The sequence below is a fragment of the Erinaceus europaeus genome, chromosome 21, assembly GCF_950295315.1.
Source record: "Erinaceus europaeus chromosome 21, mEriEur2.1, whole genome shotgun sequence".
NCBI classification, from domain to species: Eukaryota; Metazoa; Chordata; class Mammalia; order Eulipotyphla; family Erinaceidae; genus Erinaceus; species Erinaceus europaeus.
Genome location: NC_080182.1, coordinates 35,860,627 through 35,879,411, shown reverse-complemented (window position 1 = coordinate 35,879,411; position 18,785 = coordinate 35,860,627). Strand labels below are relative to the sequence as shown.

At 46.7% G+C, this 18,785-nt stretch overlaps 1 long non-coding RNA gene across 1 annotated transcript; it reads left to right on the top strand.

Annotated features, from left to right (window-relative positions):
- Positions 1 to 4,444: 4,444 nt before the first annotated feature.
- On the top strand, positions 4,445 to 17,802 carry LOC132535313 (uncharacterized). Its single transcript, XR_009547109.1, has 3 exons — positions 4,445 to 5,304; positions 15,687 to 15,807; positions 17,160 to 17,802. It is a non-coding gene; the product is annotated as an uncharacterized LOC132535313 (long non-coding RNA).
- The last annotated feature ends 983 nt before the right edge of the window (positions 17,803 to 18,785 follow it).

Here is an 18,785-nt window from a genome sequence, read left to right as displayed (position 1 = left end):
GGGGAGGTCTGCCGACGGGTACCAACCTCTTCATGAGCGTCACACCACTGCTGAGGGGGAGGTCCGCACCGTCCTGTGAGCCCACCTCCTTTGCAGCCACAGTCTCTGACCAAATCCTGCAAAGCAGTGAGAGTTTGTTCTCCCCTGGCTCAGAGCAGCAGCTTGAGGAGGCCCAGGAGTCGGGGGTAAAAGGAGATACCATATTAGTGGAGTGTGGCCTTGACACTTCTTATACCCATATTAACAGAAGAATTGTTGCTCTCGGGGGCCCAGAGAGAATATTCATGCAGTGGGGTGATCTACGGGGGTGACCCAGCTTCTCCCTGTGGGCACAGCCCTAAGCAGTAGGAAGCAGCCAGTAGTCTTCAGTGGTTTGTTTCCCAGTGGTGCCCATGATCAGTCAACAATAAGCACTTGCTAGCACAGTCAGTACTGTGTCATCAGGGTCAGTAAACAGACTTAGTGTGATATTGCCAGTGTAGATATGGGTCCCCAGATGTGGAACTTCAGGCCATCTCCACCTCTGAGAAGTCCCAGACAAACTGTCTGACACAATGACTGCTTGATAGGAGACCCTTCTGGGAGGTGAAGATGAGTTGGCACATTATAACTAGGCAGAGCGCTGATATGGGCAATTGAGGCCAACAGAACACTCACCTATCTCCAGGGATTTCTGCTGCCTGCTTGTCTCCGTGGAGATTTTGAACAATCCATAGGTAGTGTAGGTGGTGTTGATGGGCAGATGTGTGCCCGCCCCGTCTGTGCACACACTGGGAAGGAGCTCCTTGCGTTCTCAGTGCTCACCCTTCCGTGAAGTACTGCCACCAGAAAGACCTCCTACAGAGACCCGAAGGCTCTGCATGTGGAAACTCAGGGCTCGGGGAGGTGTGGCTCTCAAGTCTCTTGTTATTGGCTGCGGCGTGGCGAGAGCATCAGCACCTTAGAAAGTCTTTAAGGGCCAAAATAATAGCCTGGCACTTGTCATCTGGAGTCGGTGAGTCTGATTTTATTCGGTTCTTCTGTGAACAGCGTGGCCCCGCTGTTTTGGTGTAAGGACTTCAGGGAGCTGCAGGTACTGAAAGGCAGTTTAATCTCCTCTTTCCCCGTCTTTAATTCTACAAACATGAAAACAGTGGCCCTTGAGCCATGAAGACAGACACATCTGATAACATGGCTACTAGTTGGTCAGCCAGGAGGAAGAAAAGTCTATTTATTCAGACTCTCCAAGAGAACAGGGATGTCTTGGAGATAAAATGGCGGAGCTGGGCTTGAAGTGGGACCAGACCCAAGACTCTAGAGCTCTAACAAGAAATGCTGGCTGGACTGAAGGCCAGCTTCCTCCTCCTGAGAACCATGGTCTTCAAGGCCATGAGCCACTCACATGAGGCCCATCCCTTTGGCTGGACCAGGCAGACTCAGTTTCTTGCCAAATGATGACATGCAGCCAAAGGTTAATTTCTAAGTGGAAGGCAGTTTGCTCTCCCTGCCTGGTTCTGCAGGACCTCAAGGATGAAGACCTCCTACCGGAACCCAGTCCCCCCCCCCCCCCCCAGCAAACGAACCAAGTAGCTTCCTGCTTGGACGACTCCAGCCTCTAGTTCTGGTCATGTGCAGACCAGCTAGGAGTGACCAGGAGAATCCCCAATGTATTTCTGTGGCTGTAGGCAGCTCAGCATCAGAGTGACACCACTTTGGCTTCCTTATCCAGTTGCCCACGTCCCAGGCCCAAGAAGTTCATGACCACCAAAGGTAAATACCCAGCGGCCACTCCTTAGAAAACAAGCATTGTCTTCCCACATTTTAGTCAACACAGAATACTAAGCTCCGGGGATCTGGCAATGTGACGGGGGCCAATCCCTTGAAGGAAGTGGTGCAAAGGATAGGCTGCTGGGCCAGAGCACTTGTTGCAGTGGAAGATAGAGGTGTGCAGACGGCTTCTGTGTTCTCTGCATGGGACATATCCATGGCCTTCAGATGAGCTATTAGTAGCAAAATGGCTGGGGGCATAAAGGACAGCTTCCTGGGGACGAAAGAGGTGGCTCTCCATCAGTTCCGGTTCTCCCCTGACCTGGATGGCACTTGAAAGACTGGACTTTTCCTGGAGGCACTGCCCCTCCGTTCTGTTTTCTCTTCCACATCTTCTGAATACACTCAATGCTTCAGAAGTAGGTACCCCAGACAGTTTTGTCTGCAAAGAATAGGGCTGACACGCCCAGAGTGAGGTGCATGTGGGGAAACAGTGTTGGTGTCAACTGGATTAAGTGCCAACTAACTTAGCAACAGTATCAACAGTATCACCAGTGTTTTTTCCAAGGGAAAGGGCTGGGGGCCATCTTGCCAGACAAAAGGCAGAATCTTTGCATGACCTTTGACAGGTCCTGGGGTGATTGCTGACCCAATGGCCTGTGGTGACCACAGATGGAGAACACATCTCAGGACTCAGCCTCTGTATGGAGCTAGTGTGGGTGTGGTCCTCCTCAAAATGACTTAAGGGTCATTAGGAGACAGTTTCTTGATAGTAATGTCAGAGTTGACTCTACTGGCCAGGGAGGGCCCCCATGCCTGTCCTTCATCCCTAGAAGTGCATTGAAGGCTTTTGTGCATTCAGAATCGAAGGAAGCGGACAGGTCCCAGGACACTAGTGTTTTCTTCTGTGTAACTTTATAAAGGGCTCGTATCCAGATCTTTGATCAATCTTGAATTAATTTGAGTGTAAAGTGTTAAGTGGTGATCTAGTTACTTTTCCTTTCTCGATTTCTTGCAGGAGGTTCCCCAAGGCTAAGCTGGTTGCTGCAAATTCCTTTAGTTTCTCTGAGTTTGAGGACATCTATTTCTCCCTCACATCTGAAGGGTGATTCTTCAGCATCAAGTATTCATGCCTGACAATTCTTATCTTTTAGCATTTTGAGTGCATTTTTCACTCTCTGCTGCTGGAGCTAACAATGAGGACGTCTGATGCAAGCTTGATAACACTGTCATTGTAGGTCACTTTCTTCCTTTCCCTCGCAGCCTGATGCGATTTTTGACTTGGAGTTTTGACAGTTTCATGCTATGTCTTGGAGCATAACATTTCAGCCTTAGAAATTTGGATGACCTCTCAGTTTCCTGAATGTCTATTGTCTAAACATAGCCTTGATATGAAACATTTCCTATTATTATTTGACTGTGGTCTCTGCTCCCTTTCTTCTTTTGGTTGTTTGTTCTTTAACACATTCGTCTTTCTGTCAGCGAGTCTATTTCAAAATCTTTTTTTCATTTTTATCCAAAAAATTTACTCTCCATCATTTACTAATTCCTAGATTGTTCATTGTATCCTCTAGTTCAGGTGTTCTCTCCTGTCTCATTGATTAGACTTCCTAAACTTGTCAGTTGAGCTGGATATATATTCAAAGTATCCTTCATCTATATCCTCTAATTCTGCTTGCCATTTTTTCTTGTATGTTTTCTATTGCTTTACTGAGAAAAATCTCTCATGTCCTGAATACATTTATGTCTTAAACTGAGATTCTCGAATTGCCCTCACAACTCTTAAACTCTCTGATAAGTCCTCCCATTATGCATATTCCCAGGGGTTTCTGTTGCCAGTTTATTTTTTCTCCCCTGTGGCCTCCGCCTGTTTTGGGAAGTTGAAGTCTTTCTGCATTTGCTCATTTAGCGTGACAGTGATTTTCGGTTCAGTCGGTGGTGCTGTGGCCATAGTGCTGCGTTTCCTTTCTGTTTATATTTCCTGAGCTGGGGCAGGGGAGGCAGGATCACTGCCTGAGAGGTATGGGGGGGCTACGTCGAGTATTTTGAGGACTAGCCATGTGAAGTTTTTTCTTCTCTTTCTTATTGCCCCCCTACATGCATGCAGGAACATGACTCACTCCCCAGCCAGTGCACGAGCACGACTTCCACGAGTCTCCATCGGAGCAGGGGTGAGCTGCACGGCTTCACGGTCAGTTCTCTGCCACACTGGTGGAGTCTTTCTGAGGAATCCAGCACCTGATTCCCCTCAAGACAGGGGTTACGATCCCAGAGGTTCTCAGCAATTTGGTGGCAACCCTGAGCTCCACTGCAGAGCCACGGAGGTGGAGCTGGTGGCCAGCAAGCGCGCTGTCTTCCATACTGGGAGTCGCCCCTGCTTCCCTGCTCTGCCCACTGGTCACACGCATATGGACCCACCTCAGGCTATGTAGTTTCTTCATAAATCTCAGCTACCATTTGATGAGATGGGGCTGTCCTTTGGTTGAATTTCTTGTTGTCTCAGAGAGCTACCGCAGGGAGGAATCTTTTTAGGAGAACAAAACTAACCTCCAACTGCCACCGCTAACTGGTTTCTTTTCTACCTCAACTGACAGTTCAACTGTCAGCCCTGAGCGCTGGAGCCTGACTGGCCACCCTCTAAGATCCGAGCCAATCGCAGAGGCTCGGGAGGATGGGCTGTCCTGATTGGCCCAGAGGAGGGCATGTGAGCCCTTTCTCCAAGGAGACAAGGAACTCTTCTAAGGCCTTATGTTTAGTCTGGAGGTAGTGTGATAGCTGGAGGGCAGGGTTCAGGCTCTGGGCTCGTTTGTGCTTCCTTTTTTGGGAGTTAATCAGCTCACCTCCTCTTCTGGCAGTGCCATTGACTTCTTCTCTGCTCTTGATTTTTACCTTTTTCTTTGCTTATTTTTTTTCTTTAGCCACTTTTATTTGCTTTTGTTTTCTCTTTTTTCTTTAACATGTGTTCATTACTTATTGTTCAACTATTTTTGCACTTCCTACAGTGAGCATAGCTGTTACTTAGCAGGGTGTGGTCTTATGCATGATTAGTATGTGGAGATGGAGATGGTGATGCTATTATTAGCACTGTCAGTGTAGTTAGCAAGTCAGCATGATGCAGGACTTCAGGGCCATAGCTACCAGGGGTCTCAGAGCAGTCCATCCCAAGGAACCAGGCTGAGTACCTTCCTTGAGTTGAAGATAGTCCATCATACCTGACTGGGACTGGATGGGCTGGTGATAGCATATGGTTAAGAAGCACAAGCCCACTACTCTCCAGCCTCCTTGGACTTTTCCAGAAGTTGAACACACTGAAGACCTTAAACTAGCCAGGTATACTGCGGTACCGGAGGTGACAGGTGGGGAGGATGCCCTCTAGTTATCATGGGAACTTGAGGGGAACAGATGTATTCTGGCAACTTCTGCACCGCTCGCACCCGCGCCTGCTGAGAGAGGGCTGTTCTGCTTTGTCAAGTCGTGCACCCTGCTGTGCAGCTCTGCCACCAGAAAGACATCTTACACAGAAACTTGAGCCAAAGCACCTTCTTGTGGACACCCAAGGTAAGGCAGAGGTCTCAGTCTGCATTATTGGCTTTAGGAGGGTCAGATAAGTGCTTCCTGTGGCAGTCCCCTCCCCTCTGTGTCCCAGCAGAAGTCTTCAAAGGTCAAACTCACAATTACTCAGTAGTTAAGCGCAACTTGGGAATACCTGTGAGGGCTCAGTCTCCCAGGACTAGTCTCCAAGCTTCAGACAAGCCACTGGTGCCGCACGCAGGGCTATGGGGGCAGAAGTCCCCCTTGCCAGCTCCAGAGTTCCGGTGCCCACAGCCAGCCCAGATTACTATCAGTGCTTCTGATAACTGGCTGCCAGTCAAAGGTTCTATTAATTTGCTAGAACAACCTCATGCACTCACTAGATCCTTGATCTCTACTATGAAGGGTGTTCAAGGAAACATCAGCAGCCAGACGGAAGCATGTGGAGGGCCAAGAATAGGGAAAAGAGGTAGTTTCTGTGCTCTCTGTAGGGGCAACCTCCCTCCTTTCCCAGTTTCCATGTGTTTACGTGACCCAAAGCTGTCTGCAAGCTCATGCTCGTGGCATTTAGAGAAGTTTCGCTATCTAGGCATGAATGACGGACTAATTGGCTATTAGCCAGCGAATTCAACCTCCATCACCTTTAATCTTCTAGGAAACCCAGCTAGTTAGTGTGCTGCACCAAAGAAAAAGACTCTGGTGTGTGTGTGTGTGTGTGTGTGTGTGTGTGTTTGTGTGTGTGTGTGTGTGTGTGTGTGTGTGAGAGAGAGAGGGGGGGGGGAAGGCTCAGGTCCTGGATCATTTTGCCAGAGGAGGACCTATGGGGGTTGAATTGTTATGTGGAAAACTGAGAAATGTTACGCATGTATCAACTATTGTATTTTACTGTCAACTGTAAACCACTAGCCCCCCCCAATAAAAAAAGAAGAAAAGGGGGGGGGGAGAAAAAAATCTTCTAGGAAATCAGGGAGAGAGAACTGAAACTATTTTTAAGGAAATAATTTAAACTTTAGTATTTATTTTTTTCTTAAATATGTTTTATTATTTGTTATCTGTATAGAGACAGCCAGAAATTGTGAGGGAGGAGGAGACAGAGAGGGAGAGAGAGACAGAGAGACACCTGCAGCATTGCTTCACCACTTGTGATGCTTTTACTCTGCAGGTGGGGACTGGGTGCTTGAATCTGGGTCCTTGAGAACTGTAACATAGGCGCTCAACCAGGTGAGCCACCACCTGGCCCCCAAAGAACTGAAACTTTCAACTGTACCCAGGTTTACTTCACTGGCATCTAGCCCCTCACCATTCTTGAATATTAATGGGCTTCCCTCCCTCCCCACCAACTGTCAGTCAATTTGCAGAGAAACCACCACCCCAACTGACTGCCAGTTTTTGAATTACTTAATGCTATTTTTTTCCCTGGTGGACAGTCTCTCTGAAAACAAGAACACAGAGGACAGTGTTTACTTCTTATCTCTCATAGCCCACAGTGCTCACTAGAATGATCTATCGGGATAAGAAATGCCAGCCAGGGGTTCAAACCCAGCGGGAGATGCACCCATTGTAGCTTGCAGGTGAGCAAGGCTGGACCGTGGTGTTTGGAAACACTTAGATTTACTGATATTTTAAAACCAGCAATGTGCACACCAAACATTTGAATTTCTAGAGTAGGTCCCATGTGCCTTTCTGAAGTATCTGTCCAGTGGACAGCGGCTATGACCTCACTAGGTGGCATAGGCTTTATCCTACCAGGAGCTGACGTGCCCTGGAGAATTGCAGAATTCCTTCAGACAGAAAATCAGAAAGCTCTGACCCTGTCCCAGATGGGGCTTTGCAGAAGGTGTTGCGTGTTTGTTAAATGAATAAAGGGGACAGCAAGATAGTTTACTTGGATAGTGCACTGCTTTGCATTGTTTGTGACTCAGGTTTAAGACTGCCCCTTACCTCAGTGGAGGGAGCTGATTTGATGCTGTGGTCTTATGCATTCTCTCTCTCTGCCTTCTCTGTCTCCATCTAAAACAAAAACAAACCCAAAACCAAATAACAAGTGGCCACAATCTTGTAGGGCACGCACATGTCGTTCTATAGGTAGACACAAGGTGGCGACAAGCACCCAGACATCCTCACACACACCCCAGTAGCGCAATCACAAGAGGATTTTCTTTTAGGCCAAAAGTTGAATTCAGTCTCCATGAATGTACATGTACATCATCTAAGAATATAAATATATTATCATTTTGCATGCATCCTAATGATTATATTTGTGTCTATGCCTATGCCCATATGTAATAAAATTATTAAAACCAGACTATAAATAATTAGGATCGGGGGCCGAGGTGGTGCACCCGGCTAAGCGCACATACTACCAGGCAGAAGGACCCAGGTTTGAGACCCGGCTCCCCACCTGCAGGGGGGCCACTTCACAAGTGGTGAAGCAGGTCTGCAGGTGTCTGTGTCTCTTTCTCTCCCTTCTCTTCTCATTTTCTCTCTGTCCTGTCAAATAAAAGAAAAACAAGAAGAAACAAGAAAAAGAAAAGGGAGTGTTGGATTTGTAGTGCAAGCCCTGAGCCTCAGAAATACCCCTGGTGGCAATAAAAACAATGACAAAAAAAGAAAAAAAAGGCAACTGGTATGCCTCAACAAAAAGAAAAAAATAATTAAGGATGTATATATTAACATGGCTGTAGTTACACGAATGATAAGGATCTCAAGTAGAAAAATAAAGCATATGTACATTCAAAATGAAAAGACACAAGGTCTATGTATTTAGAATCAACACATTTATTTAAATAAATATCCTATTTAGGATATATGTATGTAGGACATGCAGTCAGATGTGTGATTAATACTCAGACAAGATGTATATCAACTTCTACATCTGGGGCAGATGAGATAGATCACCTGGGACCATGCTTAGTTTGTCACATGCACGACTCAAGTTTGAGCTCTGGTTTCCATTGCACTAGAAAAAAAATTGTGTTGTGGTGTTTTTCCCTCTTGCCCTCTGCATCTCTGCGTCTTTCTGCAAAGCTGATCCAGAGCTGTGAAGCCTGGGTGACACCACCACCACTACCACCACCAGCGACCAGCTTGATCTCACTAGCTATTATTATGCCTAATGGCATGAAAGGACAAATACTTGCTTTTGACCCCCACAAAGTGGTAGTTTTACATAACCAAACTTCAAAAGGACCCAAGTTCTTATAATTTTCAGGAGCAAAGTTTATCTGTGTTCTCTTTCACTAGAATCTTCTGTTTCGAATTGCAGTGTCCCCAGTCTGCCAGTGATGTGAAGAATGTGTCTCTTTTCAGAGTAATTGAGCCGGTATAACCAAGAGCCCAAAGAGCAGGAAGTGCTTTCAGTCTGCCTGTGTGGCAAGTTACGGGGTGGTGTGCATGGCAGAGACATTAGCTAATTCTTCCATTAGGTGGGAAGGCAAGACGTTCATTTTTTTTTTTTTTTTTTTTACCTCCAGGGTTATTGCGGGGGCTCAGTGCCTGCACCACGAATCCACTGCTCCTGGAGGCCATTTTTTCCCCTTTTGTTACCCTGGTTGTTTTACCACTGTTGTGGTTATTATTGTTGTTTTTATTGGTGTCGTTGTTGTTGGATAGGACAGAGAGAAATGGAGAGAGGAGGGAAGACAGAGGGGGAGAGAAGACACCTGCAGACCTGCTTCACCACCTGTGAAGCGACTCCCCTGCAGGTGGGGAGCTGGGGGCTCGAACCGGGATCCTTCCTCCGGTCCTTGAGCTTTGCACCACAGGCGCTTAACCCGCTGCGCTACCGCCCGACCCCCAAGAAGTTCATTCTATGTTGATAGCAGAAGCATCAGGGAGGAAGCTGGACGGAGTGTGGGAGAAGCTCGGTCACTCACCCACGCCCAGATGGCTCCTAAGAGCTCTGTCTCCTCCTAAGATGTCAACAGTGTGAAAAATTGGTCCCTGATCATACTAGGGAACAACTGTAACAGTTTTCAATCTTCTTGTGTGGGAAGTTAAAGCTAGTGTACATGGTAGAGATATTAGCCAATTCTTCCATTACGTGGGAAGAAAAGAGACTCACTGAAGGTTGACAGTTCCCATATGAAGTTAAGGACAAAAATCAAGGGAGAGGGGCTGGACGGAGTGTGGCAGAAGCTCGGTCACCCACCCACACCCAGACGGCTCCTAAGAGCTCTGTCTCCTCCTAAGATGTGCCAGCTGGTGGAGCCTGCAAAGGCTGTGTCTAGACACCTTACAGGAGCAAAAGCAAACTCACCTGTGGATCACAGGGATCAGGGGAGGTGGGTAAAGAGCCTGGAGCCAGCAGGGCAGGGGTGGGGCCTCGGCTCCCCCTGGCTTGGCAGCCATCAGCAGGATGCTCTGACTCCCTGAGCCCTGGAAACTCGAGGTCATAGAGCCTTGGGCAAGAATCTAGCTGGAGGAGGCCCTGAGCCTTCCATGGCTCCTTCCCAGTCTAGAGCAGAGGGTCTCGGTGGACACCCTGGACCTACAGTCTTCACCCTGAGAGCTTGCAAGAAAGGCATATTTATACCCCACCCAGATTTGCAGAATCAGAACCTTTTGGAAGGACATATGGGGGTGGAGTCCAGCAGTCTGAGTCTGCACAGACCCTCCCTGGCTGTGATGCAGAGAGTGACGTGCTCTGATCTCTAGTCCACTCCATATGGTTCTGCACCAGAGGCAGTGAATGTAGTGCCGCCAACACTCTGGGCCAGTGGCAGCAGCTTACCGGGTAGAGCGCACACATTGACTTGCGTACGGACCCAGATTCTAGCCTGGGCCGCCACGTGGGAATGCCTGTAGGAAGAAAGCTTCATGAGCTGTGGAGTGGTACTGCTGTCTCTCTCCTTCTCTTTGTTTCTCTTCCTGTCTTTCTCTTTCACTATAAAAAAAATACACCAGGGGTGGAGGAGTGGCAGTAGAGTCTTTCAGGCACCAAGCCCCAGCAATATTCCTGGTGGGAAAAAAAAATTCAAGGCAAGCTTTAGAGAAGAAATGACTCCTTTAAAAAAAATGTTTATTTATTTATTTTTTAAATTTTGATAGAACAGAGAGAGACTGAAAGGGGGAGGTGAAATAGAGAGGGACAGAGAAAGAGAGACACCTGCAGCACTGTTTCACCACTCTTGAAGCTTTCCCCCTTTGATCTCACTAGCTGTTACTATGCCTAATAGTATGAAAGAACAAATATTTGCGTTGGACCCCCACAGAGTGGTAGTTTTACATCGCTGAGCTTCAGAAGGAGCCAGGTCCTTATAATTCTCAGGGGCAAAGTTTATCTTGTGCTCTCTTTCACTAGAATCTCCTGTTTCTAGCACTGCTTCCCCACTCTTGAAGCTTTCTCCCTTTTCTCTTTCATTTTGAGCTTCGTACTTTTATGTGTAGAGGAGGAGTATTTCCACTTTTCCCTTCATGTTGACCTTTGTCATCTAAAGAAGAAAATTGTGAAGGGGGAAGTGTAGGGGAGTATCTTCAGAATGCATTATCTTTTTAGCCAAGAATTCCTGAGTGGGTGGAAAATGGTAACATTACAGAGGTTTTCTTGTAGCCTATCAATTTTGAAACACTTAATTACTTAATACATCCACGCTGACTTTGGCATCACTTATTATCATTAAATTGGCTTTATTTATTACATGCTCTTGGTGTTTGCTGCTAAGGGCCATGCACTGGGTTAAACATCATGTATTCAAAGGTGATTCACCATCTTTGTGTGTAAAGGAACCTTGGTGTCAGAGGCAGGTGGGACCCAGGTTCAAGTTAGAGATGATGTTGAATTGTTCGGTGTTGGAGACACTGATTTGACTTAGTTTTAGCATTACCGCTTTCCTCATGACTTCAAGACGGAGTCGATATTCATGTAAGAGGGAGAGGCAACCAAGAATGTTGCTGCCTTTGCTTGAGGGTGTCGGGAGGAAGTAGGTTGCTAAGAGGCAGCTGCTGAGAGACTCAGGCACCTGCCTGACCACATATTAGGGTGGACTTCAACATGCAAAAAACACCTGGGGAGTGTCTGTGAAGTCAATGCCACTATCCTTCTGACAAATGCTCTTCAAGACGGATAGAAGATTCCAGCTAACTAAACAGTAACGACACATTTCCTCCCCTAGTGCATCATTGATTTTGTTTGGACTAGCTTTGTTCCAAAGCTATATTGTCAGGAAAATAATGTGTTTAAGGATCGATCCCATTACGAAACAAGACAAACACCAAGAGCTAATTCTTTGGTGAAGCATACATTCCTTCTGTGGTCTGGCCCCTATCTGGTTAGAGCCTAGGAAAATATAGTTGCAAATGGCACATCTGAGAAAGTACTGCTATTTAAAATATACAGAGAGCGCTGATAGCTCAGAAGTAAGTAAGCAACCCAGTTGAGGAGGTCAGAGGAGCTGGGGTGGTAGCTCAGCCCACAGGGCACACCCATCACCATGTTTGAGGACACAGTGAAGTTCAAGCCTCTAGCCCACAGTTACAAGAGAGCAGCAGTGCTGCAAGGACCTCTTTCTTGTTGTCTCTTTCTCCATCTCTCATTGCTTAAAAAAAAAAAAAAGAAAGAAACAAAAGGGTGGTCAGGCGGTAGCGCAGCGGGTTAAGCAAAAGCAAAGCAGCAGGTGGTGCAAAGTGCAAGGACCGGCCTAAGGATTCTGGTTTGAGCCCCTGACTCCCCACCTGCAGGGGAGTCGCTTCACAGGTGATGAAGCAGGTCTGCAGGGGTCTGTCTTTCCTCCTGTCTTGTCTCCTCCTTGATTTCTCTCTGTCCTATCCAGTAACAACAGCTATAACAACAATAACAACCACAACAAGGGCAACAGAATGGGAAAAAATAGCCTCTGGGAGCAGTGGGTTCGTAGTGCTGGCACCGAGCCCCAGTGATAACCTGGAGACAAAAAAAAAAAAAAAGACTGCCTGGAACAGTGGAGCCATGTGGGCATTGAGCTTCAGCGATGACCCTTTGATGAGAAAAGAAAGAGAAAGAAACAAAGTAGATAAAAAATATCTGAAGAGATTCTGTACTTAATGGGAGATAGAGGCAAAAAATAAACAAGTGGAAGAAGTTTAACATCAAATGACATTTGTCGGGCTAGCGTCGCATGCATGCGAGAGAGATGACCCAGGGACTAAGTCTGTGGCAGCAGGACAACTCAAATCTTTATTCATCCAAGCTTCCCAGAGTCGGGCGGTAGCACATCTGGTTAAGCCACGTGGTGCCAACTGCAATGGCCGGGGTCAGCCTCTCGGTCTGCACGCCCGCCCTCCTCCAGGTCAGGACACCGAAGAGACAAGACAGCAGCGGAAGTGGCTTGACAATACCATACATGGTTAGGAGAGAGGCGGAGAAAAATGGAAGAGAATTTCCCCAGCAACTGTTGCGAGGGTTTTAACTGGTAGGATTAATAAAAATACCCTGGGAGGAACTAGGAAGGAGACCTTTAGTCATTTGTAAGACAAAGCAGAAGATTGATAGGTAGATAATAAAAGGACAGGCCATAGTAGCAGGGAATGTAGGGTGCTTTGTGAGCCCTGCCAAGCTCAGCACATCTGCACAATCTCCCAACAGCCATTAGAGAATTAAAAATCACACTGTAATGAAGCACCTTCTACCATGCTTAGGTAAGAATGACAAAAATCCAAAATAGTGAATTAAAAAAAAATTGTTTATTTATTATTACTGGATAGAAACAGAGAGAAACTGAGAGGAGAGGGGGAGATAGAGAGGGGAGAGAAACAGAAAGACACCTGTAGCCCTGCTTCACCACTTGTGAAGCTTTCCCCCTGCAGGTGGGGACCAGGGGCTTGAACCCATGTCCTTGTGCACTGTAGTGTGTGCGCTTAACCATGTGCGCCAACCACCTGGCCCTTAATAGTGAAATTTCATTCTTTCTTTCTTTTTTTTGCCTCCAGGGTTATTTCTGGGACTTGGTGCCTGCACTATGAATCCACTGCTCCTGGAGGCCATCCCTCCCCATTTTGTTGCCCTTGTTGTTGTTGTTATTGTTATCATTGATGTTGTCGTTGCTGGATAGGACAGAGAGAAATCAAGAGAGGAGAGGAAGATGGGGGAGAGACAGAGAGACACCTGAAAACCTGCTTCACTGCCTGTGAAGTGACCCTCCCTGCAGGTGGGGAGCCAGGGGCTCAAACCAGGATCCTTATGCTGGTCCTTGCGCTTTGCACCACGTGCACTTAACCCGCTGCGCCACCGCCCAACCCCCTATAGTGAAATTTCTAATGCTGGAACAACAGAAACTCACATTCACTGCTGGTGGCAATGCAAACCGGCACTTTACAAAAACTAAACTTAGTCTTACTTTCTGATCCAACCATCACACCCTTTGGCATTTACCTAAACGACTTGAATACTTATAGTCACATAGAAACCTACTCACAGATATTTGTAGCAGCTTTCTTTACAATTACCCAAACTTAGAAGCAACCGAGACGTCTCTGAGTGAGTGAGTGGATAAACCATGTTACCTTCAGACAGTGGAAACTATTTTTCACTAAAAAGAAATGAGCAACCAAACTTGGAAAGACACAAAGAAACCTTCGTCGCCTCTTCCTGAGAAAGAGAAGTCTATATAAAAAGGCCTCTCACTAGATGATCCACCTCCATGACATTTTTGGAAAAGGTGAATCTTTGGAGAGAGTAAGGTCTGTGGTTTCTAGGGGTTACTAGGGAGGGAATGACAGCTGAGGGCACAGAGCACTTTTAGGGCAGTAAACTCCGTCTGTAGAATACTCTAATGGCGGATGCATTTCATTTTATACTTGTCGAGCCCGTATGGCATGCCAAGAACGAACTCTAGGGTAAGCTATGGACTTGGACTTTGGGTCAGAGAAGGTCTTGCAAATCCCAAAGTCCCTTTCCTTCTCTTCAGCACTAGGAAAGAGTACAGAGACAGTCCAGCCACGTGCCACTGAAAAAATAAAATTCCAGTAGTTAGCTATTGACCAAGTCCAGTTTATTGGGTGCTGCTGTTCCCTGGTTACCTTCTGCCTCTCATACACATCTCAGTTTCTCGCTTTACATCAGCAGTACTCACAGAGACCTCGGGGTGGCGCCGTCACGCCTTCAGCTACTCTTGAGACAAGCAAGGTGTGTGGGCTGTCAGAGCAAAGGGTGTGATTTGGCAGTCATCAAGCACTTCATTAATAGAGCAAGTAACACTTATGAGCTCTTAATAAATAGGATTCTAAAATGACCTTGAGAAAACCACGCTGAAATAGACGATTTTTAAAATTTATTTTTTTTAGTATTGGATAGATAGAGACAGAGAGCAGTTGGGAGGGGAAGAGGTGATCAAGAGGCAGAGAGACAGAGAGACACCTGCATCCTTGCTTCACCACTTGTGAAGCTTTTACCCTGCAGGTGGGGACCAGGGGCTTGGACCCGGGTCCTTGCACACTGCAGTGTGTGTGCTTAACTAGGTGTGCCACCTCCTGGTCCCTGAATAGCAGATTTTTTATTCCCTCACCCCATGCCTTTCTATAAAGATGTTATCTGATGTTCCCTCCATTAAAATAAGCTACAGTCACTACCTCTGGTGGACTGGGAAATTCTGGGAGCTTGCAAATGGACTTGAAGTCCGTCTTGAAGTGTGGCTTAAGGTCCCCCCAGCACGGGAACCATCTGCGGTGTGAGCTGAAAGGCAGAGGCCGGGATTCTCTCTACACTGGTTGTACCAGGGGCCACTGAGGAGTCTGCAGCTGCACCAGGACAGCTTTCTACAGTGTTGACTCCTGCCTCCAGCTGCTATTCTTCACCTTGCTCCGAAGGACTAGCTCATGAAGGCCTATGCTTAGCCATCAATCCCGTCTAGCTGCTGGGAAACCCTCTTGACAGCAGCGTTTTGAACTTTGCAGCTTTTCTCCTCAACTTCTTTCCAAGTAATTAATTACCTGTGGGTCTGGGTTGCTCACTAGCATGACCTCCCGATTCCAAAGCTTGGACCTTCTCTGAAGTGTAACAAGGAGTCTCCCCTTCAGGACAGTTTGACTTCTGGCCACACAGCTCAGTGAAATGCAGCGACTCTGGTGTTGTTTGTACTATGGAAACTCATCCAAGTTGGGAATTTCCCAGAGTTCCCTTTCCTCCAGAGTTTTCATTTCCCGCGCTGGACATTGGGTGTTGAGTTTGGGAGGCCAGAGTGAACCAGCAGCTATGGGGATCCTTAATTCTTGGGCGGTTCCTGCGGGCACTAGTCCCTGTGCTTGCCGTGTCGCAAGCGGCTGTGCTCACGGCTCCTCCATTTCCACCACATCTCCTCTGTCACTTCTTCCTCTGCTGGTCCAAGTGTGCCTTGGGCTCTGTGACAGTTGCTCCGCAGGTCCCTTGCATGGAGCCTCACAGGTGGCTTGAGACTGACACAGTCCCATTCACCCTCATGCTTCCCCTTGTGTTCCAGCCTGTCCACCTCCAGCTAGCCAAATGGCCCTGCTTCTGAGAAACGGCCCTGCTGCCTCCAGCCTCAACACCAGAGGTGGAAACAAGAGCCCCTGACAGAGTGCTCGGTCAGCTATTACTGGGTAAGTTTCAATCCCTTTACGAAAGCCTTTACTAGTCCTGTTTCTCTTAGTCGTCCTGTGTCTCTGACAAGCCTGACACATGTAGGGATTGGTGTGGCAGCTCAGTGTGTTAAGGCATAGGACTTGCATAATAAAACAAGTCTTTTAATATATTTTTCTCAATTTCTTTTTTTATATTATTTATTTATTTATTCTCCCTTTTTTGTTGCCCTTGTTTTTTTTTATTGTTGTAGTTGTTGTTGATGTTGTCATTGTTGGATAGGACAGAGAGAAATGGAGAGAGGAGGGGAAGACAGAGGGGGGGAGAGAAATACAGACACCTGCAGACCTGCTTCACTGCCTGTGAAGCGACTCCTGCAGGTGGGGAGCTGGGGGTTCGAACCCGGATCCTTAGCCAGTCCTTGCGCTTTGCATCGCATGCGCTTAACCCGCTACGTTACCGCTTGACTCCACTTTTCTATCTATAAAAAGGAAACACTGACAAAAACCATAGGATAAGAGAGGTACAACTCCACACAACTCCCACCACCAGAACTCCACATGCCATTCCCTCCCCTGATAGCCCTCCCACTCTCCATCCCTCTGGGAGTATGGACCCAGAGCCATCACAGGGTGCAGAAGGTGGAAGGTCTGGCTACCAGGTCCCAGATGCTACCATGATGCCAACTGGCCTTCCCTGGGCAGACGACCCCACCAATGTGTCCTGGAGCCCTGCTTCCCCAGAGCCCTGCCCCACTGGAGAGGGGGAGAGACACACTGGGAGTGTGGATTGACCTGCCAAAGCCCATGTTTGGTGTGGAAGCAATTGCAGAGGCCAACCTTCCACTTGTAGGGAGGAACCTTCACAAGTAGTGAAGCAGTGCTGCCGGTGTCTCTCTTTTTCTTTCCGTCTCTATCCATCTCTTCCCTCTCAATTACTCTCTGCCTTATCAAATTATAAATAAATGAATAAATAAGTAAATACTTTTAAAAAATTACCATCCAAAGCTCTGTCACCTTGGACATCAGGCTTCAACATAAAAAAAAAAAACAATTGAGGCAACAGGAACACTTGAGAGTACAGCAATCATATCATTTGCTTTTGCTTTAGAAATCAACTTTAAAAAAAAATTCACCAATTATTTTGTTCTAATTAAATGTTTCAATAATTCATAATTTGTTACCATATTATGTAAAAGATAAAATAAAACGTTAATTCTCAGACTGTTAAAAAAAAAGAGCTGAGAGAGGTTGTGGGGTGAGATGGAAGGGGGTGGCGTTGATGAGGAGTAATGAGGAGAAGGGCTTGGGAACAGACAAGCACACTTCCCAGTTCAGGCTTTATCAGCTCCATCTGCTGCTGCTGTTTCCAGGTTCTCTTGGGGTCGCAGAAGCAGTCTGGATGCGAGGTTGCCAAAGCCAGGGAAGACGTCGGCCAAGCACTAGGCGTATGGACAAGAACAGTGCCCCCGGTTTGTTGCTTCCCTAGCAGCTGATCGTAGCTGCACGGGGAGGGAAAAGCCAGACATGCCAAGCCCCGCCCGACAGTCTTGGAGGCTGTCCTGTGGGAGGTACCTGCTCCTCCCCCTCAAAGTTCTGAGGGAAGCAGACCACCATGATCTGGTGATGGTGATGTTCCTGGTGACGGATCCAGTGACTGGAGCCAACGGGAAAGCCCTGAGATTGAATCCAGTTCTGTTTCGCACTGGCCACCAACCTTACTGCTTCCTTAGCTAATGCTCCTGAGTTGGAGGCGATGAGGTGGTTTGTTTGAGACACACGTCCGCCATCCCCTGGGGCTGCCAGCGCCTGAGAATAAACTGGGTTTTTCTTTGCACCAATACTTGCATCTTGAGTTAATTGGTCTTTTGAGAATAAGCAGCAAACCTTGGCATTTAGCAACAAGAAAACCCCCTGTCATCTGGGACTTTGTAAACTTGTCATTCTTTTCTGATATTCTTCCCAACAAAGCAAGTCATAACTGGTTTTGTGATCATAAATTATTTTCTAAAGATACTGCTTTCTCTTTTTAGTTTGATTTTCCCAATGGAGACCCAAGAGAAGGCAATTATGAGATAATTATATACTTTGCCTTCCCCCTTTTTATTATTCAAAACAACACGTAGTCATTGGTTTTAAAGTTCAGAAATCCAAAATCATCCTTGATAGACTGAGTCAGTGTGTCAGTAGGGGGTGTTCTTATGTGAGATTCTAGGGCATTGTTCTTCCAGCTTTTAGAGGGCACTGACTCTCCTTGGCCAGTAAACAGACTCCTCTCACCTCCCCTTCCATCATATTTCCTCCTCTTTACAGTGACCCTCTCATGAGGGTTCTGAGATCACACTTTCTACCTAGATCATAGAATGTTTGGCTTTTTGTCACACTTCCTAGAATTGACATCCCATGCTCATGGACTGGAAGAATTAATATCATCAAAATGAATATTCTCCCCAGAGCCATATACAAATTTAATGTGATACCCACCAAAGTTCCACCAAGCTTCTTTAAGAGAATAGAACAAAAACTACAAACATTTATCTGGAACCAGAAAACACCTAGAATCGACAAAACAATCTTGAGGAAAAGAAACAGAAATGGAGGCATCACACTCCCAGATCTCAAACCATATTATGGCCATCATCATCAAAACAGCCTGGTACTGGAACAAAAATAGGCACACAGACCAATGGAACAGAATTTAAAGCTCAGAACTAAAACCCCACACCTGTGGACATCTAATCTTTGATAAGGGGCCCAAAATATTAAATGGAAGAAGGAGGCTCTCTTTAATAAATGGTGCTGGGAAAACTGGGTTGAAACATGCAGAAGAATGAAACTGAACCATTTTATCTCACCAGAAACAAAAATTAACTCCAGCTAGATCAAGAACCTGGCTGTTAGACCAGAAACTATCAAATACTTAGAGGAAAACATTGGTGGAACACTTTCCCACCTAAACCTCAAGGACATCTTTGATGATACAAACCCAACTGCAAGGA